The 21,587-nt window shown below is 44.0% G+C and overlaps 1 non-coding gene across 1 annotated transcript; it reads right to left on the reverse strand.

The window, feature by feature from the left end:
* Window positions 1–2,661: 2,661 nt before the first annotated feature.
* TRNAE-UUC (transfer RNA glutamic acid (anticodon UUC)) lies at window positions 2,662–2,733 on the reverse strand. Its single transcript has one exon. It is a non-coding gene; the product is annotated as a tRNA-Glu (tRNA).
* Window positions 2,734–21,587: the final 18,854 nt, after the last annotated feature.

Here is a 21,587-nt window from a genome sequence, read left to right on the forward strand (position 1 = left end):
CCTGTACAATCGGGATCCCCGGGAAATCACAAGAGGGACACCTAGTGGCCGCTGATAGCTCAAAGACACCTGGTACACCTTCTCACACCTACCTCGTTATTCAGCTTGCTGGAAGAATACATTGCGAATGACCGATTCAAGAGTGCAAGGGAGAAGAGTGCTCCAAAGTAGATGTATACATCGCAGCCGGGTTTTCCAGCAATTTACCTTTCTGATGAGCTGGTACTGCACTTTACGCCCACATAGAGCACCTGACTGGGTGGGGGACTGCGTGCGCATGAAGGTGGCTGAGGGCAATGGGAGCAAAGCAACCAGGGACACAGGGGACCCAGCCCCTTTCCTCTGCTTTCGTCTATAGGTCGGGGTGCCTTTTTAAGGACCTTCGATTAAAAAAAGCTGAGCTGCGTGGACAAATTAGGCACATCTATGTCTTAGAGGGATCTTCCCTGACCGGGAATCAAACCCGGGCCGCGGCGGTGAAAGCGCCGAATCCTAGCCACTAGACCACCAGGGAGGAGATGCTCTTGTGAGCCTGCCTTGCTCACTTCCTTATTGTGACTAAGCTAACTCCACTGTTAGATTGCCCATAAAGTACGAGTGGGAAAAAGTTAGGTGTCACACAGTGTGTTTGTCATAAGCAATTACCTTTATCCTCCTGCAAAAGCCTTTTTACTCTGCAATCACCTCTTGCTGGACAGCCTGCGCTGGAGCAGCCAGCATGAAAAGGGAGCTGAGTAAGGCAGGGCCTAGGGTCTCAACAGGGTGGCCGAGTGGTTAAGGCGTTGGACTTAAAATCCAATGGACAGTTGTCCGCATGGGTTCGAGCCCCATTCCTGGTATGGGTTTTCAGCGGGTGTGTAGGAACTTGCAGATGCTTTTGTAAAGCATTTTCCTCTGCCCTCCTCACCCTCCCAGTGCCCTTCCTTAACAGTCCCAATTCACGTCTCAGCTGTGGGGTCTGCTGCTACTCTGCACTTAGCATGGATGCTTCCCAAAGCAATGCAGTGCCTCCTACGCAGAGCCCCTGCTTAGAGAAATACACCTCCTATGTCTTTTCCCACTGAAGGGAGCAGGAGGAAGTACTTGCTTCCTGGGGAACATGGGCCTGCCACTGGAATTTGTTAACCCGCCTCTTGCTGATTTCTCCCCTTTCTTTGATTTACACCTGCAGGCTCTCCCTTGCCATCGGAGCAGGATCTGCTGATGCAGGCCCGGCTGGATCAAATGTGCAAAGGCTTGTCCCCAGGCCTCGGGAAAAAATTGAGCAGAGATTCCCGCCTCCGCCTCCTCTTGCCTTCCGAACAGGCTTCCAAACGGGCAATGCCCTGACGGGTCCCCCACGCCCCATCCTGCCCATGCCCACACCCCTGTATATGAGGGTGACCCATGTCCCTCACCCTCCATGCTCGAACGGAAGACACGTGTGTCCTGAGGGGAGCGCCAGACAGGCATTTCTCCGGCCAGGCAGACCCCTGCAGCTCCCGTTAAGCTCCAAAGCCTGTACATTCCCAAGATGCCACTGGTCACTATGCAAATCAGACAGCCCTGGCCACACCCTCTCTGCCGCTGGGCTCTGCTGCTTTTAGTACGTGCAGCTCAGCTTTTTCTTGTCCTGAACCAGACTTCCGTTTCAGCAAAAAGGTGGGTTGCAGTGGGTCCGGGATGCTATTTGGAGACAAAGCCTGCGGCCCTGTCAAAGATGACTTCCTGCTGCACACCATGTGGTCAGAAGCCTACGAAAAGAAGCGCACCTCGGAATACAGAATCTCACTTCCTCAAGAGCCTTGCACAAGAGATTTTCCTCCCGCCGAGGAAAGCAACTCAAAGGGAACCTTGCGAAAATCAAATTAGGAGCCATATTGCGGGATGCTAGGCAAACTGTTTGTCAGAAAAGCAAATTCATTTTGAGAAGCCCTGACCTGCGGGAAGGAAAAGCGTTCAAGGGCAGAAGAAGGACTGTTCCCTGACCGGGAATCGAACCCGGGCCGCGGCAGTGAGAGCGCCGAATCCTAACCACTAGACCACCAGGGAACCCACAGCCATACAGCAAAAGTTCCTACACTGCTCTCCTAGTGACAAAGCTCATGGGGGCTGAAAGCATATTTTATTCTACAGCGAATATGAATCAGAACTTGAAAAAACACTCATGATTCCACCAGACTGTTTGTCACTTCCAAGCACAGGCCATCCCCTCCCCCGTGCTACTGAACCGACGAATTCCTGTACAATCGGGATCCCCGGGAAATCACAAGAGGGACACCTAGTGGCCGCTGATAGCTCAAAGACAGCTGGTACACCTTCTCACACCTACCTCGTTATTCAGCTTGCTGGAAGAATACATTGCGAATGACCGATTCAAGAGTGCAAGGGAGAAGAGTGCTCCAAAGTAGATGTATACATCGCAGCCGGGTTTTCCAGCAATTTACCTTTCTGATGAGCTGGTACTGCACTTTACGCCCACATAGAGCAACTGACTGGGTGGGGGACTGCGTGCGCATGAAGGTGGCTGAGGGCAATGGGAGCAAAGCAACCTGGGACACAGGGGACCCAGCTCCTTTCCTCTGCTTTCGTCTATAGGTCGGGGTGCCTTTTTAAGGACCTTCGATTAAAAAAAGCTGAGCTGCGTGGACAAATTATGCACGTCTACGTCTTAGAGGGATCTTCCCTGACCGGGAATCGAACCCGGGCCGCGGCGGTGAAAGCGCCGAATCCTAGCCACTAGACCACCAGGGAGGAGATGCTCTTGTGAGCCTGCCTTGCTCACTTCCTTATTGTGACTAAGCTAACTCCACTGTATAGATTGCCCATAAAGTATGAGTGGGGAAAAGTTAGGTGTCACACAGTGTGTTTGTCATAAGCAATTACCTTTATCCTCCTGCAAAAGCCTTTTTACTCTGCAATCACCTCTTGCTGGACAGACTGCGCTGGAGCAGCCAGCATGAAAAGGGAGCTGAGTAAGGCAGGGCCTAGGGTCTCACCAGGGTGGCCGAGTGGTTAAGGCGTTGAACTTAAGATCCAATGGACAGTTGTCTGCATGGGTTCGAGCCCCATTCCTGGTATGGGTTTTCAGCGGGTGTGTAGGAACTTGCAGATGCTTTTGTAAAGCATTTTCCTCTGCCCTCCTCACCCTCCCAGTGCCCTTCCTTAACAGTCCCAATTCACGTCTCAGCTGTGGGGTCTGCTGCTACTCTGCACTTAGCATGGATGCTTCCCAAAGCAATGCAGAGCCCCTGCTTAGAGAAATACACCTCATATGTATTTTCCCACTGAGGGGAGCAGGAAGAGGTACTAGCTTCCCGGGCAACATGGGCCTGCCACTGGAATTTGTTAACCCACCTCTTGCGGATTTCTCCCCTTTCTTTGATTTACACCTGCAGGCTCTCCCTTGCCATCGGAGCAGGATCTGCTGATGCAGGCCCGGCTGGATCAAATGTGCAAAGGCTTGTCCCCAGGCCTCGGGAAAAAATTGAGCAGAGATTCCCGCCTCCGCCTCCTCTTGCCTTCCGAACAGGCTTCCAAACGGGCAATGCCCTGACGGGTCCCCCATGCCCCATCCTGCCCATGCCCACACCCCTGTATATGAGGGTGACCCATGTCCCTCACCCTCCATGCTCGAACGGAAGACACGTGTGTCCTGAGGGGAGCGCCAGACAGGCATTTCTCCGGCCAGGCAGACCCCTGCAGCACCCGTTAAGCTCCAAAGCCTGTACATTCCCAAGATGCCACTGGTCACTATGCAAATCAGACAGCCCTGGCCACACCCTCTCCGCCGCTGGGCTCTGCTGCTTTCGGTACGTGCAGCTCAGCTTTTTCTTATCCTGAACCAGACTTCCGTTTCAGCAAAAAGGTGGGTTGCAGTGGGTCCGGGATGCCATTTGGAGACAAAGCCTGCGGCCCTGTCAAAGATGACTTCCTGCCGCACACCATGTGGTCAGAAGCCTACGAGAAGAAGCGCACCTCGGAATACAGAATCTCACTTCCTCAAGAGCCTTGCACAAGAGATTTTCCTCCCGCCGAGGAAAGCAACTCAAAGGGAACCTTGCGAAAATCAAATTAGGAGCCATATTGCGGGATGCTAGGCAAACTGTTTGTCAGAAAAGCAAATTCATTTTGAGAAGCCCTGACCTGCGGGAAGGAAAAGCGTTCAAGGGCAGAAGAAGGACTGTTCCCTGATCGGGAATCGAACCCGGGCCGCGGCGGTGAGAGCGCCGAATCCTAACCACTAGACCACCAGGGAACCCACAGCCATACAGCAAAAGTTCCTACACTGTTCTCCTAGTGACAAAGCTCTTGGGGGCTGAAAACATATTTTATTCTACAGCGAATATGAATCAGAACTTGAAAAAACACTCATGATTCCACCAGACTGTTTGTCACTTCCAAGCACAGGCCATCCCCTCCCCCGTGCTACTGAACCGACGAATTCTTGTACAATCGGGATCCCCGGGAAATCACAAGAGGGACTCCTAGTGGCCGCTGATAGCTCAAAGACAGCTGGTACACCTTCTCACACCTACCTCGTTATTCAGCTTGCTGGAAGAATACATTGCGAATGACCGATTCAAGAGTGCAAGGGAGAAGAGTGCTCCAAAGTAGATGTATACATCGCAGCCGGGTTTTCCAGCAATTTACCTTTCTGATGAGCTGGTACTGCACTTTACGCTGACATAGAGCACCTGACTGGGTGGGGGACTGCGTGCGCATGAAGGTGGCTGAGGGCAATGGGAGCAAAGCAACCTGGGACACAGGGGACCCAGCCCCTTTACTCTGCTTTCGTCTATAGGTCGGGGTGCCTTTTTAAGGACCTTCGATTAAAAAAAGCTGAGCTGCGTGGACAAATTACGCACGTCTACGTCTTAGAGGGATCTTCCCTGACCGGGAATCGAACCCGGGCCGCGGTGGTGAAAGCGCCGAATCCTAGCCACTAGACCACCAGGGAGGAGATGCTTTTGTGAGCCTGCCTTGCTCACTTCCTTATTGTGACTAAGCTAACTCCACTGTATAGATTGCCCATAAAGTACGAGTGGGGAAAAGTTAGGTGTCACACAGTGTGTTTGTCATAAGCAATTACCTTTATCCTCCTGCAAAAGCCTTTTTACTCTGCAATCACCTCTTGCTGGACAGCCTGCGCTGGAGCAGCCAGCATGAAAAGGGAGCTGAGTAAGGCAGGGCCTAGGGTCTCACCAGGGTGGCCGAGTGGTTAAGGCGTTGGACTTAAGATCCAATGGACAGTTGTCCGCATGGGTTCGAGCCCCATTCCTGGTATGGGTTTTCAGCGGGTGTGTAGGAACTTGCAGATGCTTTTGTAAAGCATTTTCCTCTGCCCTCCTCACCCTCCCAGTGCCCTCCTCACCCTCCCAGTGCCCTTCCTTAACAGTCCCAATTCACGTCTCAGCTGTGGGGTCTGCTGCTACGCTTTAGGGAAGTCGGAACGGGTGAAAGATTCCAGCGAATAAATTGTGCTGTAGGGCCGCGTGGAAGGCTTTGGCAGAATATGGGTAAAGCGCCTTTCTTTAATACAGCAGTGGCAGGGCTTGCGGCGCTTCACCGCAAAGGGGCATATATACGGACCCTAGAGCTAGAGGAGAGCAGCGTTCGCGAGAGGGGGCATGAACCATGGGCAGGGTATATGGATACTTACTCACTACTTGATACATTTGACAGGGTGAGGCGAAAAAACAGACGAAATGTGCATTGTATGTATAGCTCCTTGGCACAATGGAGTCCGAATCTCTAAACTTAATGACAATTACAATGCATCCTATGGGTTGCCCTGAAAGAGAAGCCTGATTTTATTTTATTTCTAAATAGACGTTTACACAAAAGTGACCCACATTCAAGATTTGCGACTAGGAATCATTCACTGGCGTTTCCACAAAATCACCTTCATTCGCAAGACAGCAGAAAACAAGCACACCACTGCCTTTCTTCAAGGCGAATGCCTCGGAGAAAGGCAGCGCCGGTTTCGGATTCGGGGGCGTGTTTCTTTTTCTCTCCTCTTGCCATTGGCTGGAGGAGAGAAAAACATGCCCAAAAAGGGCGTGGCTAAAAAGTGGTAATAACAGCACGGAACACGCCCCTGAATCTGAAAAAGACGTAGCCTATTTGGAGGGACGGCTCTCTCCTCCAATGGCTGGCCTCCGTTTAGGAAGCCAGCCAATGGAGGAGAGCCAAAAAGAGAGGCGGGCTAAAGAGCCACTCTCAGAAACATAAGATCTCCGGACTTCCGGTTCTGCCTTCGGCAGACCGGATGGTCCCTCGACCTAAAAACGGGGACAGGTCATAGACATAGAAGTAGGACTACAGTTTGCAGTAACCATCGGCATAAAAGTAGGACTATTTGACAGCTGTCATAAACATAGAAAAGGGACTACAATGACAGCTCCCTCCACAGACCAAGATGAAGCATAACAGACAACAAATCCGTGGTCTTTTATTGGCACCCCTCTCCTTTACACAGCAGCATTAGTACTTTTTATTACATTTACACTTTAAAGGACTATAGCATATATTTGCCAAAAATCAATAAAACATCACAGGCTAGCAAACGCCAGATTTACTAGCTTTATCAATGCTCGTTTCTATAGCTGCGCGTCAGCACCACGTAAAGTACAACTCACCAATGTTGCTTAGTTGCTCATGACAGAAAAGCATGGGAGGTAAACTGCAGAATGCTAAATTGCCAAATGGCAGCCATGGACCAATGTAAAAAAAAACACTTCTCTCCAGGAATTACTGTCTTAGGGTCTTAAGGGTGGCAAAGGCTGGCCAACCACACAGTCCTCCCACATTTGTGTGGTCACTGCTGGGATGTCATGTTACCTTACTGGGGTATGTATAGTGCACTCTAGCCATTGGTATCATCTCATAGTGCAATAGAGTGAAGACCTGAGCAAAAAGCTCGAGCAGCGCTGCTAGCCTCTTCCACAGGCATTAACCCTGCTCCTTTAAGTCCTTTCCAGCTAAACAGTTTACCGTGATCTGAAAGGTCAGTCAAAAGGTCAAGTCATAGCTTTGATATGGAGAACACAGAGCATGCATCAATTGGTTATGAATAAAACATGCAATGAGCAATGCATTAATCCTTGCACGGTATGCGTAAGGGCTACTGAAAAGTTTGTATGGCTGTGAATACAAGCTACAGGACAAAGAAATATTGTTTTATCCAAAGTAGAAACTTTGGCTGGCACGATGACGTAGGTGACGCTGCGTGTAAAATGTCTCTCTTCAAAGGATTTCCCTTCTTGCTACAGCGCTCACCTCAGTGACGACACATACCGTAAACAGTGCAAAGAGAGTATACGTGCGCATGCTCAACCGGAACAATGAAAAACAGGGACATTTCTGTGTTTAACCTGGACACTGTTTGAAAATAGGGACATTTGAGTCACTTGGAGAAAAGTGTCGGGACACTTCTCCAAAAACGGGGACCGTCCTGGGAAAACGGGGATGTCTGGTCACCCTAGCTAAATGGGATAGCTTAGTAAAGTGGTAAGAATCAGGTGACCATCTATATGTGCATCTCCATTTGAGGGCCCTAACGTACATTATTTTATGTCAATTTATTAGGCAAAAGCGCTAAATAAAATTACAGAACCACCCTGCGTAAAACTGAGAGCGCTGGTGCAGTCAGGAATCCTCTTTGCGGAAACATGCAGATGCTGACACGCCCTGTTTCTAAGACACTTCTTTTCCCACTTCCAAAACATGAACCACTGAGCAGATAATAAAATGAGGGACTTCGTAAAAACTCTCGTTGGTTATGGGCGCCATCAAAGAGTGTCACACCACCAGCACTAAAGACAAACCAGACTAGGTTTTTGAATCCAGGCGTCAGGTCAACATCCTGTCGTTCTGAGCAAATCTTTATTATCCCTGTGACCAGAGAAAAGATCTGACCTTGAGTGATTTAATCTGGTGCTCATGTAAAGCAAGTTTCTGCTACAGAAAACGTGTAGTAAAGAAATCTTGCAGATACTAAGAACCTCAATTTTTGGCATAGGATTCAAAAATATTTACCAACTCACAATTATGTTATTTCCATCTGACCTTTTCCGCAGCCGTTTTTTTATGGTTATGTATTGGTTATGTGGTGATACCGTTGAAACGACATGTTCCATAATGCAATACCTAGAAGAATAAGTAGAAGAAAGGGGACGTGTGACGCTTGTTGGTGCCAGAAATGCAGCTCAAACTAGCACATCAAACACAGCCAAATGCCAAAATCCATATTCGCCCTGTTTTAGATATGGATTTCCTCATCCTTTCACATGCACTCGTCTGTAAAGGTGCAATTGGACTATAGGGACTGGTCAGATTTTTTTTATACACGCACTTCCGGTCACGCCGGAAATTCTGCAGTTGGAAAAGCCATGTGTGGTGAGTGTTGTGATGGCGAGGGCAAGAGAGAGCTATCGAGATCTTTGGGGATTGAGAGATGGCGATTGCTTTGTGGTTTCTGCAACTTGGTTATCCGGACTGCTGCGGGAAGATTTTGCAAACAAAATTATTGGAGATTCAGGAGGTATCGGGTGTTAATTGCGGGGCACGGTTCTGGGAATGCCTTTTTTGCAGGTAGTTTTATATAGCGCAAACTCGCCCTGAAGTTATCCGAGCGCTTTATATGAGCACCAGTCGTGTCACAGACAGACACATTCATTGTTTGGTAGGCACCGGAAGACCAGTGATTTGCCCAGAATCACAGGATGTTAAGCCGAAGAAATCCGAAGCTGGTTCCCCAGCTCCAAATTCACAGCTCTGGCCGTTAGGCCACATCGTCTCCAGGATGGGTTGTATTACTACGTGTCCCTATATAGCACGGAATGTATTTTGGTGTTTAAAAAGGCATGACTTTGTTGAGGTTTTCCCAGTAGTGCCTTCAGCAGGATGTGGCGTAAATTATCCGCTTTCATGTGTTTAGATTCAGATGTTGGGATGATCTTTATTGGGGTCAATGGCCGCAAGCGTGATATCTCCGCTAGATAAAATAACTGTTGTATCCCGTATATAGTTCAAGAATGTATTACCAATCAGATTCATGTTAGGTTTATTGTAATCTGATTGGCTATTGTTACCTACGTCATTTTGGAATGCTGTTTGGGGTATTTAACACACGTCACTGGGGGTTTGTGACCTTTTTCCCTTCAACAGGCGTGAGAGTGATAACCTGTGATTCCCGCTTGTTATTCTTGTGAAGCCCGTAATAAATATCTTCGATACAATTGACGTGGAGTGGTGAACGTTTCTTTCACATTGCACTTCATATGGCGACGAGTTCGGGATCCTGAATTAATTAAGGAATGATATCGGGTGAATTTCCGGCTGGAAAATTGATGTCTTCTAAAAAGTACTTTCAGGCAAGTTACGATGTTATCTTTTTGCGGTGCATGTAATTTGATGGTAATTTTCGTATATTCTACTTCTTCGTAGAGTTGGCTACCGGCAGGATTGTGAAGAGGAATGGAAGTTGTCGGCATATTTGAGGCTCGCTGAATTATTCGTTAAGGCAAGTTACTACGTGTTACTCGTACGTGTAAAAATGTTCAAGTTCTGAAGTGGGCATTTTGTTGTTTCTTGTCAGGCAATGTATTCATGAAGTATCGTGTACTCGATGTATAACGGAATTCAACTGTCATTTCCAACTGTTGCGGTACGTTTGTTGGCTTCTGTCAGTTTCCACGTCAACGTCAGCTGTGAAAGCAAGTAAGGTGACGTTATTACGCGCGCTTGCGTAACGCGCTACGTGACTCCATTTTTTTTTTTTTTACTTGTTTTACTCGGAACGTCCGTGAAGTTCTGAATTCAAGTGTGAATGCGAGAAAATCGTTTAGCAAAGGTAACGAAGGGAGCAAAAGAATTGAAAGTTACTGTATTCTTCTCATTTAAGGCTACATAAAGTTCTATGTTCTACAAAATGGAGAGTTGAGAGTTGCAATAACAAAGTGAAAATATACCTTGAAAAGTTGAAAATAAATTTGACTATTCAGAAATTTTGAATTTATACGTGGATAACATGGCAAGTAATTCCAATATCAGTGCACCAGCTGCATTTTTGATAGATCCAGGTAAACCAGTAATGAAGTGGAATAATTGGTTTCGTGCATTTGAGAACTACTTGGTTGCTATTGATGGTAAAAAATTCGAGCCAGAGAGAAAAAAAGCAATTATGTTTGGATTGTTAGGTGCAGCTGGTCAGGAAATTTTTGACAGTTTGCCTGAATATGAGGATCAACCTGGTCAGTTTATTCCGCTTGATGAATACCAGGAAGCTATAAAAAGATTGGAAAAGCAGTTTGGTGAAGAACCAAATATTATGATTGGCAGACATCGGTTTGCCATGCGCAAGCAATTGGAAAACGAGACTATTGAAGAATACATTGCGTGTTTGAGGGTCTTGGCTACTAAGTGTGACTTTAATGAGATGGTTGACGTGTATATTCGTGACCAATTTGTTTTCCATTGTTTTGAAAAGAAAATTCAAGAAAGACTCTTAGCGTGTAAGAACCCAACTCTAGAGGAAACTATTGATATTGCGAAGGGCATTGAAAGATCTCTGGAAAGTTAAAAAGTTCTGTCTACAGAAAGCAGTGCTAAGTCTAGTGTGTATTATCTACATGACAATAAGAAAGTTGTAAATGTTAGTGACAGAAGAAATAAGTTGATAACAAATTCAGAAAATAACATGATTGTTTGTTTTAGGTGTGGTTCAAGAAATCACAAAGCAGATTACACGGAATGCACGAAGTGTTTTAAGGTAGGGCATTTTGCTGGTGTGTGTAAAAATTTCAGGGCACAAAAATATTCTAAAGTCAAAGTCAACTCTGTAGAAGATTTTGATGAAGATATGTGTTCAAATATTGTTTTAACTTTGGGTGATGAATACCAATCTATAAAAGGTCCTCTGGGTATTGCACATATTGGTGTTGTGGAATTGAATATCATGGCAGATTCAGGGTCACCTATAACGATTGTTTCTGACCAAAAGTATGAACAATTTTGGCTGCATGTAGATCTGCTCGCATCCGATGTAAATCCCAAGGCATTTGGGGACTTCGATATCAACATGTTGGGGTATTTTCAGGATGAATTAGAAATCAAGGGAAGATCTATCACTACTAAAGTTTACGTTGCAGAGCGAGGCAGAAATATAGTTGGGTGGAAGGATCTGGCACGTTTGGGAATTATTTTGAAGCCTGGTGCTAATGATCCCATTGTTTTGGATGATGCTTGGGTGTACTCAATTTCTCCTTCTAGTCCAGTATCTTCTTCAGAAAACGTTGAATTGGTGCTGAACAAGTATGTATCGTTATTTGAAGACAGAATTGGTTGCGTTAATGGGTTTGAACACAACATCAAACTCAAGAGCGGTGCAATTCCAATAAAACATAAGGTAAGATCAATTCCTTTGTCGGTGAAAACAGACTTGCAAAAAGTTCTAGATAAGTTAGTCAAGGAAGAAGTGATTGAACAAACAGATTCGGCAGAGTGGGTTTCTGCAATTGTTTTAATTAAAAAAAAAATGGAGAGGTGCGTCTGTGTGCCGACTTGAGGTCGTTGAATAAAATATTTTGGTTGATTGTTACCCTTTGCCAAAAATCCAAGAAATTTTGGCAGCAACAAATGGGTCTAGGTATTTTTCTCTCATTGACCTCAAATCGGCATATCACCAGGTCAAGTTATCTGAAGTGTCAAAAGATTACACGACGTTCATCACTCCATTGGGTGCATATAGGTGTAAAAGACTACCATTTGGGTTGGCATCATCGTCAAGTGTTTTTCAGAAGCTTATGGAATGTATTTTAAATGGTATAAATGGTGTACAGAAATTCCAAGACGATATACTCATTCATGCCAGTACCATTGAAGAGCATAACAAAATTCTTGATGCAGTTTTAAACAGGCTGAATGAAAGAGGTATGACAGTTTCAAAAGAAAAATGTAAGTTTTTACAAACCGAAATTGAGTATTTAGGCCACATTATTTGTGGTGATGGAATAAAACCAAAACATGATTTGGTGAAAGCCATAACAGAAGCACCTGTACCTCATGATAAGGAATCCTTAAGATCATTTTTGGGTTTAAGCGAGTACTATTCACGATTTATTGAGAATTATTCAGATGTTGTTGAACCTTTGCGCACACTTTTACTCAAAGGAGAAAAGTTTTTGTGGTCTATAAGTCAAAATGAAGCGTTTGCTAAAGTCAAAAATGCTATTGTAACTGCACCTTCGTTAAAACCATATGATCCTGAAGGAGTCAACATTGTTACGGTTGACGCTAGTTCAGTTGGCAATGGCGCGGTTTTTACACAAAAGGTAAGAGGTCATTCCCACACGATTGCTTTCATTTCTAGACGCTTACAAGATGCGGAAATCCACTATAGTACTATAGAAAGGGAAGCACTAGCGTGTGTATGGGCAGTAGAAAAGTTAAAAATGTATTTGTGGGGAAAGCAATTTGAGCTTATAACTGATCACAAGCCATTAACATATCTAATGGACGGATATGGCAGAGGTAATGGAAATTTATCAGCAAGATTAGTAAGACTTTTAGCTAAGCTTCTAGAGTACACTTTTTCAATACGACATATTTCAGGTAAGAGCAATGTAAGAGCTGACTGCTTGTCAAGGCTACCTTTGAATATTTCTGAACCCAGAGTGGATGAAAACACAGAATGGGTTGTGTCTTGTATAAAAGATGTTAACGAATATATAAAGGTCGGAGATGAAGCAGAATGGTTGAATAACATAGATAACGATCCAGTATTGGTTAGGGTTAAGAAATATATTGTAAACAATTGGCCTCCAATTAGAAATCTGTCATCAGATCTCAAAACATATTTTCAGGTTGCAAATGAACTATGTATTGATAATGGCTTTGTCCTAAGGGGAGATTTATTAGTTCCACCAACAAAAATAAGAAGAAAGTTAATTGAGCAAGCACACAAAAGCCATTTGGGAACAACTATGAATAAAAAGTTGTTGAAGGAACATTATTGGTGGCCAGGGTTAGATACTGATGTCAACATGTTTGTTGATAATTGTGTGATTTGTCTTGGATCTGACAAGCATTGGAAGTCACGTGTACAAGAAATGCAATTAGTTCAAATTCCAAATGCTCCATGGGTTAAAGTAGCTATAGATTTTGCAGGTCCATTTCATGTTTTGGAACAGGATTCCAAATTTTTGATTGTATTGAGCGATTATTACAGCAAGTGGATCTATTTCAAATTTGTATCTGTCATTGACTCTAATTGTTGTGTAATTAAATTTTTGGAGGCTTGTTTTGCAGTAGAAGGGTTGCCAAAAATATTGGTATCGGACAATGGTAAACAATTAGTCTCAGAAAAGATGGTAACATTTTTGAAATAAAATGAGATTGTGCAGGAAAAAAAGCCAAATTATTCGCCAAAGTCTAACGGTCAAGTGGAAAGGGTGAATCGATTCTTAAAGGAAAGCATTCAGTTAGCACTAGCAGCAGGTTATCCAGTACAGGAATTAATTCGAGAAAGAGTAAAGGCATACAACGGTACAACTAACAGTGTTACGGGGTATTCCCCATTTTTCCTCATGAGGGGCCGACAGTGTATGTCATCGATTTCACCCAAGTTCATTTTGCAAAGAGAAAGAGAATTGAAGGAAATTGAAGTAAAAGATTCTGAGCTAAAAGTAAAGGAAAGGATTGTAAAAAATCAACTCAAGTCAAAGGTGTACCATGATAAAATTCACAGAGCTGTTGTAAAGGGCATCCTAATTGGTGACTGGGTGTTGCTCAAGAAACCCTTTGTAAAATATAAAGGAGAGTCTAAATTTTATGAGCCTCAAGAAGTTGTGGAAGTGTCAAACAGTTCGGTGCGATTGCAAAATTTTTGATGGAGGCACAAAACAGATGTTATTAAAATAAAAGACAACCAGAAAGACCTAATTATCAAAGATGGTAGAGTAGGTGCAGATAGTGTTCAAAGCAACATATGGGATAATTTTGGAGAAAAGGAAAATGAGTTAATAATATAGCAGTGGAGAAAGGTGGAGCAGAATGGTTCATTCAGAGAAAATGTTGACACCCGTGCTTTAACGCATCAGGGCTCTGATGTGGTGACAGAGGGTTGTAGCTTTAACGCAACTCAAAGGGAAACACATGCAGCAAGCGACCTAAATGTTGAAGACTCAGGCGCAAGCAAGGCATCAGAGAGTGAAGTTTCGGGTCGTGGTCAAGATGAGAGCACATGCACATCATCTGGAAGAGTATTTCGTTTTCCAAAGTTATATAAAGACTATATTGTGTATTGATGCACATTGCGCCTAGTTAGTAAATGGATATTAGGGTACTTTACATTTGAATGTTAAACTGTTATGAAGAGGAGATGTTGCATCCTGTATATAGTTCAAGAATGTATTACCAATCAGATTCATTTTAGGTTTATTGTTATCTGATTGGCTATTGTTACCTACGTCATTTTGGAATGCTGTTTGGGGTATTTAACATACGTCACTGGGGGTTCGTGACCTTTTTCCCTTCAACAGGCGTGAGAGTGACAACCTGTGATTCCCGCTTGTTATTCTTGTGAAGCCCGTAATAAATATCTTCGATACAATTGACGTGGAGTGGTGAACGTTTCTTTCACATTGCACTTCAATAACTGTCCCCTTTCAGTTTTGAGGAAGGGGGATCTAGTACATGCAAAACGGTCACATAAAAGCTTAGTTTCAAGCAGTGACTTCTTATATAAGAAGAGATATATGGTTCTGCAGATATTTTGGGGAAATTAACTTTTGCTTGAAGCGTAAGGGATAGAGCAAAGCAAACGCAGTCACAGCACACTCCAGCTGTCTTCAATGCTCGCTGGCCCCTTTTAAGGAACACTGTTTTACATATTGCGACTTTCGTTAAATACTTTCAAGTAACAACTTTATTTTTCTGAGCACTCTTGGCAGCTGGCGTCTTGTGCTAGTGTGGAGTCAACGAGGCTCTTGTTTTTCGCAGTGATTTTAATATGAGAGGACTGCTTGATGCGGAGAAGCCAGGCCCTCCATGAAAATGTTGAGGCCTTCTTTTGTGACCAAAACCAGGTCCAAACTGACTTGCTGTGCCTCATGGGAGTCTAGATTTGCATCTGAAGAGCTGCCACTCCCTTGGGAGTGCCAGATCAGCACAGGCTTCTACATGGGCGTAGGAAGAGTGGGGGACATATCCACCCAGATTTAGGATTGGGGGGGACGCAGGGGACAAGGTTGGGGTGGGGAACGAGAAGACACAATAATTTCTTGTGCCCATCTTTAATTCACAGGGGCTTTAGCGCCCAAAGTGCTACCTTTAATGACCCTGCAGGCAGAGCCAGCCTTTGCTCAGATAGCGCCCTGGGCGAGGGACATTTGGCGCCCTTGCTGATGGTAGTGAATTGAATGAGGCAACAGAGGGTTACTTTTGTGTACACTAGTCAGTACCTGGGTGAGCAGGGACTCGCACTTGAACACAAACATCCCGGACCTCCCGAAGCTCACCTAAATCACATTTAGCTTAGCTGGCCAGGCAAATGATGGGTTTGAGGAGGTGTGCCAGCAGGGGTCAGAGGGTGAAGGGAGAGTACGGAAGGGGGCTAAAGGGGTATTAAAAATATCACCTGCCATATGATAATGAAGTACTAAAACCACTTTAAAATGGCAAATCAGACAGAAGCAAACAGGCAGGGACAAGGACAAGGCTGTAGCAATGTGAGAAGGGCGCTGCTGTTGGCATAACCATAATGCACACAGCTCCATGCGCCCCTCAGAAAATTTGTGACCAGTGTCTGGGCTCAGCTCGAAAGGCCCGCCCTGACTGCACATGACCTTTCACCAGCCTCCAGTTACCTGCGACCAATCTGACAGTCACAGAGGCCTCCCGCCCCCTACACTTTTGTTGCACTGCTACCCTCCAGGAATTGTTTATAATCTCAGCCGCAGCTAACTGCAGTCTGCACTTCTGAGAGGAAGGGAGATAGGTCCTTTGTTGATTGCTGTCTGATACTGCCCCTCCTCAGCCCTACCCTACCTGCTCCTTTGAAGACCCAGGACTGGAAGCAGCAGTAAGATTTGAGGAAGTAAATTTATAAGATTTGGGAAAATGTAGTATTTGCCTGGGTGCTTCACCACTCTTGCAGCGAGCATCCTCAAAACACACACACACGCACGCATCACACACGCATCACACACACACACACACTTTTCCATGCCCCCCCCCCCCCCGCCTGAAATTTAGTATCTCCTACGCCCCTGGGCTGCTGGAAGGAGAATGTTTTGCCGTTCTCCATTTGATGTAAGTGCCAGGAGCAGGCCATGTGCCTAACTCCCATTGTGCCTGTCAGCCATCTGCCCAAATGTCTATTTCCATACCTTCTGTAATCTTTCAGGTTATGCTTATTCTCGACCACCGTCATAATGTTCATATTGTAATGATTTCAGCTAAATTAGTTACAGAAGTGGGTCTTTGCCCTGCCTACAAATACATTTCATGTACTAAATAAGGCATGTGTGTATTGGCCCACCTGTTCTGCCTATTTTCCTGCTGTTTACAACTCAGTCTGCAGCCACCACAATTTTCACTGTGATTAGATAATCCATACAACCACTGGCATATGCCAACACAACCACCACTATATTTGCACGCCACCATCATCATACATCAAATGAACCCACTTTGGTAAGGTTCACCCACTGTCATGTTCACACTCCCTCTGTCCTTATCCAACACATTCACCATTATAGGTATGCACAACCAACATCTTGTAACAACTTATCCACCATCATACCACAATACCAACAAGATACTCCAGACTCCCACCAGGGTACATCCACATAAATGCCATCATGTACCAGCACATCGCTATCATACATCAACAAAAAACACTATGCACCCATTTATCGACCTAATATGCCCACACATTTTACAACCATCATCATCATACAAGCCACACCAGATGTCCACACAATTAACCTCATGTTCGTTATAGTACATCCACAGAACCACCATCATAAGCTAACATAGAGAGAAATAAAACTCAGTGAGAAAGCTAAAGTTGATGGGAAGTTAAAATATCTAATAATATGTTAACCGCTGCTTCAAAATTGAAAAGCTATGGCAATCTTGAGTTAAGGTGCCTCTTTAACATCATGTTACACCTCTTTATTAGGTAACCTCTTCTGCCATCAAACTCACCATCTCCCTTATTCAACCCCACTCAACGTAACTTATAACTGCACACCAAGTGTTAAGTCTGCAGAACCACAAGTATGCTCCCATATGTTGATACACCCAGCATTAATTGTCTACATCATCTGCAACAGCATGCACACCAATTATATATATCTGCACAGCCAACATTCTATGTCCACGCATGCTGCCCATGGACAGCCACACAATCCAGTATGTAATGTTGGAAAGGCCGTGCCCTGTGTGGGGTTGGCTGCCTTGCGGGGGGGTTGCCTCCGTATGGGTTGGCTACAAGCCCTGACCGTGCGGAGGGCTGGCTTTACATATGGTAATAAAATATTAATTTCTGTTTCAAAAAATAAATAGAAATTCCCTGGAAAAAAGCCAAAGCACCATTATAGTTACGTGAAATGTTCAATAACAACATAACATTTTCAACGGTAAAAACTGAAATAAACCAGTTAGGGTTATTTCAAGGAACTATAACCTGTGCCCTCGCCAGGCATTGCTAACTACCCCACATTTATATCACTCATGACATCTTCTATACCATCATTGATAAGATCACTGTGACATTTTCAGTTAAATTATTGATAAGAAAGCTGTGCATGGTGGGGAAGTGAGTTATAGTTACATGAGAACAATGACTGGCAAATTTCTGTGTTTTTTTGAGTTTCAACGTAATGTTACTGAACATTTCACCTAACTATAAGGTTACTTTAACCTTTTGTTTTTTTCAGCAAATATATAAAATCAATCGGTTTTGGTGTTTTTTTTTCTATTGAACAAAAAGCTGTGTTATAACAACCAATATAATGTAGGATACCGTAAAATATGCCATTTTTGTTTTACAGGTGCCTGTGAAATACTGATTTCATAATCGTAACAAGAGTCCCCAAACCACTCTGCTGCAAGGTTATCTAAATCCTGAATAAAAAAATACATATTGTATGGCTAATTATCTACCAGTATTTTTATCTTTTAGAGCTAGAAACAACATTTTCTGGTAAAATCTGTAAATTAAATGGCAACTGAAGTAATTCTATAATTATGCCATAAGCGCTGCAGGCAGACTAGCATAAATCCACTTACCCTCACCATTTCTATTTTTCTAATGAGCAAATTGCTTATTAAAGATAAAACCTAAATATTCTAATTCCAACCAGTTCTCATTTTTAGGCACACTTTGAAGCCAACAGATTTTTTTTAAGTAACTACCCCAGAATGAACATGCAATGTAAAAATCCATAACGGGTAGCTGTGTAATATGGTCCTATGTATTGCTATCTCTTTACAAACCTAGACCATCCTCATTATGTCTTCCACCCCACCCTTGACAAATACTTAAACTCTAATACTAGAGCACTATACAATCTGCCAAGAAATACTCCTGCGTCTTACTATCGCCATTAGATTGCCAGTAATGAGATTCTTGACACATTTCTAATCCATGCCTTCAGTGCTGCTCATGGGACATCCCAGGTAATTATCCAGATATATATCTGCTCAAACAACGCAAGTTCAGCTTTTTATCATTTCCTAACCACACTGAAATTGTTCTCGGCACTGTCGAGATTCCACTCCTTCACCTCCTTGAACTCATGCAATGGAACGCTCTCCCGCTTGTTAAATGACAGAACCCAAACAGCTTCCTATGCATTTTCCAGTTGAGGATGTAACTTCTAACTGTGAATTCACCTCCATTTGTTATCGATTTGGTGTACAAAAAATGGGATCATACTTCAAGAACTGACTATTCACGCTGAACCTGTTTGCAAGGGCATAATATGCTCCATGCTTAATGTATCTACACACAGAGGTTTAATGTTCAGAGTTCAGTGTTCAAATAGTCAACCCTACAAAATGTCTGCAATGAATTTCATTTTGCTCCACCAGCATTGATGTGGATTTCTTCTTCGTTTTGGAGTTACCAATAACAGTCTTCAAACACAGAACTTCCAATTCATCTACCATTAAAAGGTTACATGTAGGTGGGTAAAACACAGAACTTACACCACTGTAGTAACAGTTACACATATCCCATTTTTTTTTTGTGCGTAATTTCCTCATGTATATGCCTAATAATTATTTTCTTTGACCCTCAAGGACATCACTGTCCTTTATTAAGTAGAAATGACAGCTAGTGAATCGATTGCACTGCTGTGTCCCTGAATGAAAGCACATCATTTCAGGCAGAAGTGAGAGCTTTATAAGTTGCGGGTCATTCTTTGAAAGGTACGTGATTGATAATATACTAAAAGCCAGGTTTTTTTCTTGGCCATATAACCCACAGAACTTAATCGTACGACTTTTTACCCCATTATTCCTCTTGTTGTTTGTTCACCAAATGGGCCACCTTAACAAAACTCTTATTTTGCTTTTCATTATAGCATGTTTATAAGGGCATGTAGCATTTTCAAGCATTCCTGTCTACCATAACAAATTCAACAACGTTAATGTGTCCCCAGATCTTAAAGTTGGCCGGGTCCTGCCGGTGCTGACCGTTAATGTTTAGGTGCCCTTCTACCCCTCACTGCCACAGGGACCAGATTTTGTTTTAAATATGTAGCGCACGCTGGGAGCGCATTAAATCGAGCAGCAGTTAAAATATAAAGGGGAAACATTTTTCAAATCACGGGAGGTGCAGGCTCGAACCTGCTTTATTAACTTGAGTTGACTGCTCTAACACTAGGCCACAGCCTTCGCCACCAAAAACAAGTAAAATCTTTAGTATTGTATACAACAAAGTGCGAGTTTTTGCTCATTTATCTGAAGCAAATTACACCCATTGACAAAGCCAATAGTCCTGGCTTGTTGTGGGTGTAACGTTACTTGTGTTTTATGGCAAATGAATGGACAGAAGCAGCAAAATTCCAGTGGGGCAGCTCTGTGCAAAGGAAAGTTGTTTGGCTTCAGTGAAGTGCCCGTTTGTTTTTTGTTTTGTTATGAGGGGCGAGCCTGCAGGCCAGGGTCAACCCCGATTATGAGCCCCGGGCATCGCATAACAAAAGAGCAGGCACTCCTAGACTCCCGCCCACAGGTCTTAAAGTGGGTCGGGTCCTGCCGGTGCTGACCGTTAATCTTTAGGTACCCTTCTACCCCTCACTGCCACAGGGACCAGATTTTGCTTTAAATTTATAGCGCACGCTGGGAGCACATTAAATCGAGCAGCAGTACTTTCTGTTTGCAGAGGAAGCATGACAGCGTCTAGTGAACATGACTTTGGCACATGTTTGTTTCAATGCATCTACATTGGTACAGTCTTTCTTCCAAGTACCCCAGCATTTCAAAAGGGTGAAAGAGGCAGAGACGACAGACTGCTACTTGGGGCTAGAACTGTCAATAGGGACCAGGGGCTAAACACCAGTTATGTGGTGGTACTTTGTGTTCAATTTCTGTTGTCAGTCACGTTTGCACTTTTATAATTCTCACATTTAGTGCAGATTTTGAGTTACAGAAAAGTACCCCTGCTCTTAGCCATGCCCACTCCTGCTGCCCTAAATGTTATATGAAGTTTTGGAGGCGACCCAACTTTTTATCATCAGAGGTCTCATCGCACAAAAGTTAAGACCTTTGCTGAAGGTGGACATTTCTGTCCTCTTCCTGAAACTCCAACAGATTTCCTGAATACACAACTTGCTGCTTCACTCATAAGTTCATAAAGGAACTTTTTCTTTCTTCACCTTCTGCCCCCCTCTTCATCAATGCTTTGCTCTCACCTGTGCCTCTTTGACCAAGTGACCTTATTGTTTCACTTAGGAACCCTGTAGCCCTAACCATATCTCATCTGGCACACTATATGAAATAATGGAATTTTAACTTTTTATAGGCAGCGAAGCCCAATTAAAATCCAAAAATAGTGGTGGTAGCATGATACTGATGTATGTTATTTTGTTTTTCCAGAGTTTATGAAGTATGTGTGCAGTGCCAACGGCTGGCCATCACTGGACAACAGAAGTATGAGAAGGAAGCTGGCTATAAAAATTTGCAATGCCAGAAGAGGATTAAGGAAAACTCAGCATCTAGAATTAAACCACGAAGTTGCTGGGTATTGTTAAGCCATTTGTTCTTGTTGTAGTAGTCTGGCCTTTTTTTCCCTGGATTTTTTTTTCTGGACTTTTTCTCTTGTTTGGTATCCTGGCCCCTGTGGGGCCAAATATGTGCTTTAGATAAATAAAATTACATGTTGACACATCCCTTTTGATCATTTTTCCTTTAACCACTGTTTTGTTGAGTCTTTTGCAAATGGTCACCATGTCAAACAGCATCAGATAATGCTCTGTACCTCAAAATAAGGCAAATCCCAGTGAGTCAGGAGTATGGGAGTAGCGGCACACGTTAAGCTTATCTGAATGCAAAGGTATAACATTGCTGCAGACCACTATGAAGGTGCTTGTGGT

This window comes from Triturus cristatus, chromosome 5_2 (assembly GCF_964204655.1).
Source record: "Triturus cristatus chromosome 5_2, aTriCri1.1, whole genome shotgun sequence".
NCBI classification, from domain to species: domain Eukaryota; kingdom Metazoa; phylum Chordata; class Amphibia; order Caudata; family Salamandridae; genus Triturus; species Triturus cristatus.